The sequence below is a fragment of the Mytilus galloprovincialis genome, chromosome 7 (assembly GCF_965363235.1).
Source record: "Mytilus galloprovincialis chromosome 7, xbMytGall1.hap1.1, whole genome shotgun sequence".
Classification (NCBI taxonomy): Eukaryota; Metazoa; Mollusca; class Bivalvia; order Mytilida; family Mytilidae; genus Mytilus; species Mytilus galloprovincialis.
The window spans coordinates 264,371-271,469 of NC_134844.1; positions in this window are offsets into that span (position 1 = coordinate 264,371).

The following is a 7,099-nucleotide window of genomic DNA, read 5'->3' on the forward strand; positions in this document are numbered from 1 at the left end:
TATAATATATTTGTATGTGTATTTCATAACTATTAAAAATTAATGTTTCATTTCAATTTTAAATTAATAAGTATCATTATAATTATTACTGTTGTTATATCTACCTACTTTGTTCAAAAAGTAGTTAACAATAAGGTCCTGCATTACATAATATATCACAACGTAAAGTACAAAAGTCATTAATAAAAGTACTCATACAAATATTAAACTATTTAATTGTTATTAGGACTAAACTAAATTTTCTTCAATATATGTTGTTTTAAAGATACAACTGTTTTACATTGTTTTAAATTTGTAGAAAATTGTTCAATAAAATACTTTTAGTCATTAAGATGGGCGTTAATCACTGCTTGTCCAATATAACGTGCAGAATGAAATATCATAATAAAATAGATTGCACCGAAATTCTAAATAATGGGCATAGAACATTCCTATAGTAAATGATATTAATCATATACCACTAGTAGCACGATTTCAGTCTGAAATGATGATTTTCATCTGATCATATCTTAAATGACTGGATTCACTGCTAGAGAAAAACGTCAAAACTTTTAAGATCGTTAAGACGCCGTTCCGATCGATAGTCTCATCATGTAAATCAGTCCGTTAAGGCATGTCAAGATAAACAAGTCAGGATCCCTAACGAGCTGTTTAGATCCGTTAAGACCTAGCAAAACCTAAACAGACCATGGATACACAATAATGTTAAATGTTGTCAAACCAGACAGTCGTGTTCAGATTTTAATATTTTGGACACAAAGCACTTGAAAAGAAAGAATAGAATAACATATTAGAAAGAAGACGGTTTATGTTAACTGAAAGTCTACCACGTCCACTTAATCTTGTTAATTAAATAAACAAAATAATCAATTTTGATTCTGACTTCTTCCAATTTTTTTATTATTATAGAAAATAAGAAGTCCAAAATCATACTGCTGCACAAAACGCCGCGAATTGAGTTAAAATCAATAGATTCACTGCGCAGTGCCGAAATAATATTTATTTATTGAATGTAAGCACCTAAAACTTTATATTTAATGGTTTACAAGCGATTGCAAATAATTGTGTATGCAATTAAAGCCTGGTGCCGTGGTGAAAAAAAAGGTCACCTTGACGTAACAGATCATTTTTATATCCATATAGAATATGGATGCCGGCCGTGAACACTTGAAAACGTGATCTACATATGTTTGATTAGATTTTTGATGTAGACTAACTATTTTATTTAAATATAATAAATGAATATGTATTATTATTTAACTTTTGATGTTACCTTTATATTGCATTTGAGTTATTGTAAATTTCAGGCAGGGAAAAACTAAAACTTTAAATATATGTCTTTTATTGTTTTTCGTTCATTGTCAAGACATTGTCTGTTCATTTTTGCCAGACTTGTGCGTTTGACTTTCCATCTTTATTTTTTATTGTGTCTATAATTCAAGAGCCTTTTAAAACTTTTTTTACATACCAGAAGCCTTCGTTAAAACACAAAATGTGTATATCATTGCAGAAAAGTTATAAATGAGTTCATTCAAATTGTATTAAAGATATTGTATTACAGAATACAGGTAAGTTGTCACAAATGGAATTAGTTAACTGAATGGTGTCTCAAAATTAAGTTTAAAAAAACAATCTATAATTCAACTTTAAAATAAATAATTATAAACATATATTTACTGAACCCGAATTCATGACCAGTTTAATGTGATATTATAATAGGTAATAATCAGGATGTTACAACTGAAATTGTAATTATCAGGACTTCTTATATAAATGTTAAATGTAATAAACAGAGATTAAGACACAACACTAACAGTTTATTGCCTTCAGGGGTGACTGTTAAAATGTCATTGGTATTGAAGAAGATTGTATATTGATGTTCACAAATTTCAAATGTCCTTTTCAAATTGTGGATAAATGAATAATTTAATTTAAATTATGAAAAATATTAAACACTAGGATTTAATTTTATTCTAGTATTTTGAATCTATACATATATTATATATACTGTTTAGTATTAAATTTATATTAAGATCCATTTTGTTACATCTTGTGATCAATTTTATTTGGCAATCAGTTGTTCGACCTGTTAGTCAAATGCGTTTTGTTAAAATATACTTTTTCACTTTTTTTTATCTTTACGAAAATGTTGTTTGTGCTGTTTTTAGACCCTTCTACAACGAAATTTTTTTCACATGCACACGTATAAAATTGCGGTTTTTATCCAACGCGATCATAGGTTTGAACGTAGTTTTCAATTTAGACTCGTTTATATTTTTTCGTTTGGACATGTATCATATTTCCCCTCCGGTTTATATAATCCGTTCATCCTATATTGACTCTTAAAATTCAGGATCTAAAAATGAGGGTACTTTTTAAAAAAATGAGGGTACTTTTTATATGGCCTTCCAAATACCATTTCGATCCCTAACCCTGAAGAAAAATGTATTGTCGAAATCCGGATCTTGTGTACTAACAAAATATTGACACCGTATGTTTGTGGCATAATACCATGGCCACAAGTTAAAATTGTTTACTGTTTAGTATTAAATTTATATTAAGATCCATTTTGTTACATTTTTTTTTTGGCAATCGCCAATGGCAGTCATCAGGATTAAAGGACATCAGTTGTTCGACCTGTTAGCCAAATGCTTTTTGTTTAAATATACTTTTTCACTTTTTTTTTTGTCTTTTTGAAAATGTTGTTTGTGCTGTAGTTAGACCCTTCTACAACGAAATTTGTTTCACATGCACACGTATAAAAATTGCGGTTTTTATCCAACGCAATCATAGGTTTGAACGTAGTTTTCAATTCAGACTCGTATATATATATATATATCATGGGTTCGAATCCCGGCGAGGGAAGAACCAAAAATTTGCGAAAGCAAATTTACAGATATAACATTGTTGGGTTGATGTTTAGACGAGTTATATATATATATATATATATATATATATAATACAGGTTTTAAATGTATTATTAGTATTTATTTATTAACATGAAAATGGGTAAATACTAATATAGAATGAAGAAAAAGTGTAGTCTGGGATAAATAAACTACAAAGCATTATTCAAAGCACATGCGGTAATAAGTAAAAAGTAAACTGGCTAAAATTAAAGATGTCAGAATAAACTCAAGGTTTAGTTAACTACTAAATATTTTTTTTTCTACTAAATTTTGATAAAGAGATGATTTTTTATTTCCTATTGTTAATTATCCATTATAAGTTGGTGAAGCTCCTTGTCATCATCTTTTGGTTTTTATATATTTCAACTGTTAAATATATACTAGTTCAGTGATAATGAACGCCATACTAATTTCCAAATTGTACACAAGAAACTAAAATAAAAATAATACAAGACTAACAAAGGCCAGATGCTCCTGACTTGGGACAGGCGCAAAAATGCGGCGGGGTTAAACATGTTTGTGAGATCTCAACCCTCCCCCTATACCTCTAACCGATGTAGAAAAGTAATAAATGTTACCATCGGTACATCATTCGTAAATATACATCAACATGAAAACAATTCATTTGTTAAAGAATTTCATATCTATCCTGTATGGTAATATTCTTTACAAAGCACAATGACATTGTGATAAAAAAAGCTGATAAGAACAATAATATAGTTATACTTAAAAGCGATACATACATATCCCAAGGTCTAATGCATATCGATAGCATCCATTACGAAAAAATTGAAACCCTAAACACACACATGATCCAGAGCGATGTTCAAGCACTAGTAGAACATCTTCATCTCACTAATGAAATAGATAAGATCACTTACAAGTTCCTTCGACAAGGATTTCATAATAACAAATGTGTCAGATTATACTTCTTGCCAAAAGTTCATAAACTGTCTGGCAGTATAATAAACAATCTAGAAAACATTCATAATAGAATTACAATTAAGATACCTGGACGACCCATCATCTCACAATGTGGTTCCCCTACAGAATTAATTGGTAGATTATTAGATTACTTTCTCCAACCCGTAGTGAAACGACAAAATACATATACTAGGGACACTACACAAATACTTCAAGTAATAGAAAATACTGTATGTCCTCGTGATATAATTTTATGCACCTATGACTTAGGAAGCATGTATACCAATATGTACTATAATGAACTTATAAGCGCCATAGAAAATGCGTACACTGACATGAGACAAAGCGATTATGAAATCCCATTAATCAATAAAAATTATCTTATAAGTATACTCAAACTAGTACTATATACTAATGAATTTGAATTTGCCGGAAACCATTTCGTCCAGAGAATTGGTTGTTCAATGGGGGCAGTTCCGTCACCCTCTATTTGTGATGTTAGAGCTTACACATTTATAAGCTCGATCTTGGAAAAATTTCCATTTAATAATCAAATTATCTTACACAAAAGATTTCGCGATGACGGCTTGATTTTATTTTCTGGAAAGTTAGAACAACTTAAAGTGCTATTCGATATAGCAAATTCAGAACATAAACTACTTAAGTCTACTTTTGAATATTCCAAAACGTCTGTTGATTTCTTAGACGTCATAATATACAAGGGCGATCGATTTCAGTCCACTAATATATTAGATACAAAATCCTACATTAAAAAAACCGAAACGTATCAGTTTCTACATAGAACAAGTGCACACCCTATTGGAACTTTTAAAGGTTTTGTAAAAGGGGAAACCCTAAGACATTTACGTTTAAACAGCAATCAATCTAATCTTGAAAATGTTATCAAACATTTTGAATCTAAGTTATTAGAGAGAGGTTACTCATCCAACGAAATTCACAATTGCATAAATTCAGCCTTAAATACTAAAAGAGAAAATGCAATGAAATATAAAAAGAAATATAATAACAAGGGCACCCCTTTAACTATGGTCACTAAGTACCACCCCTCGATTCGGAAGCTATCAGCAGTATTACGAAAACATTGGTCAATTATACTTAATGACCCTACTGCATGTAAACTATTCAGTCGGCCACCTATCATTGTCTACAAACGTAACAAAAATATGTCAGATATAATAACCTCTGCGGTGGTCAAGGTCAATCAATTAACTTAACTTCTACATATTGAAGATTAATCAATGCAAGTATTCCTTAATTGATATAACATATTATAGTCTGCTATAGATAGAACATCACCTATAAATAAAACTTTAAAAATAATAATATAAAATACCAGGATTAATTATTATCACCATCCCTAATGGAAGCTAACTTTTGTATGTAGTTAAAACCTAATTATGATCTAAATGCATACTATAGGCGAATAAACACCTATCATAACATAAAACTAACTAATTCAACTATGGATATATATTTAAGTGATTACATCTTAATACATGTAATATGCTCTTTTGTATTCTCTGAGATGGGAAAGATATCGAAATCTTCTATAGATAAATTCACCTGTATATACCGTCCTTAAAATTAAGCATCTAACAAGAGTATCATAATGTTTAAAATTTTGGCTGGGCGGCTGATGATCGGAAGCCTTAGAAAAATCCGTGAAATATGCATGTGTTAAAATAAATACGGAGTTGAATAAACAATATATTTATGAAGAAGTATGTGTAATTCCTACTTTAATGTAGTTAGAAAATATGAACTAGTTTAATAACATAAAACATATTTGTATATACATATATATTTAAATAATCATCAGCTATATATAACTATAATATAAATAGTTATCCACACAATTTGAACTATTTTAATGATAAATGCTACAAGGACAACAAATACAGGTGTCGTTATAATTTAACCATTTTATTGATTGTGGCGCGGGCTCTGTTATTTTACAAAATTATGCAAGCTTTCTGCGGAGACCCTCCCGTTAGAATCTCTTTGAATGACCTTCGGTCATTCACTGGTGATCCAATCAATTTTATATGGTTTAAGAACATAGGACTCAACGTCCGATTCTCTAGAAATTTAACAAAAGAGCAAGCTTATTGAACAGGATGCGAAAATTCGTGCCCTTCTTATCAAGTTGAGATTAATGACTTTTATTTCCTCTGCTAATTATCAAAATAATATATATAAAGAGAGCCATCTCTTTCTTTTAACCATTCTGATTTTCACTATGAACAGAAATCAAGCTAGTGGCTTCGGAGCTCCATTTCTCAGGCCTGATACTGAATTTAACAGTTACTTGGATTTAGATTTGTCACCTAAAATTCCATCTAGTCAACCTAATCCGACGACTCCTAGTTATAGTGATTCTCCAAATAGGGATGACACATCTGATCCGAATTACCTGGACTTAACAGATAAACTTGATACAGCGGAACTATTCGCTAAGATTGAAGGATTACTAAAAGAAAGGATGAAAACCGTAACTATGAAGGAATCCTTGGTATACTTTAAAAATCTAGATCGTAATCCAGGCTTCCTTGGAATAAGTCTGAGATGTAATCCAAGTTATGCGTCCGATGCAATGGACGAAGTGTTCAAGCAAGAACTGATAAAAGTAGAACAGGATGTTAGAAAATCGTTCTACAAGAAAATGATATCTCAATGTGACACTATTATGTTAGACTATATCAAAAAAGCTCATGAACTGTTTAACACATCTATCGCTAAACTGGATATTATGGACCCAGAATCTGGAAAGATCAGAACTGAACTATTCAAAATGTTTGACACTATGACAACTAACTTCAAGCGCGAGCGCGCAAAGTATGCCGCCAAACTTAGAGATAAAACTTCACACCTATCTGTGGTGAATATTGTGTCATGCGTGAGTCTTTTACTCGTTATCGAAAAACACATGTCTACGAAGGACACATTCTTACGGCCTGTACGACTACTATCACTGTTTAATATGTTCTAAACTAGTTATTGTGAAACCACTCACTAAAGAGTCGGCGTTAATCAGATGTGTAGACTACATAGTAGTATTGATGTCTATAAAACTGTTACATTTGTTGTTATATTGTCAACTGTAACTTGAATTGAGGTTTTTATTATTGTGTTTGCAACATTTAGTAACGTTGAGTAAAGCTGGTAATTCTCTCTCAACGTATACCTCCAAATGTGCATGCGCTTGCACTTGAGTAAGACATGTACCTCTTGCAAAAGTCTAATAA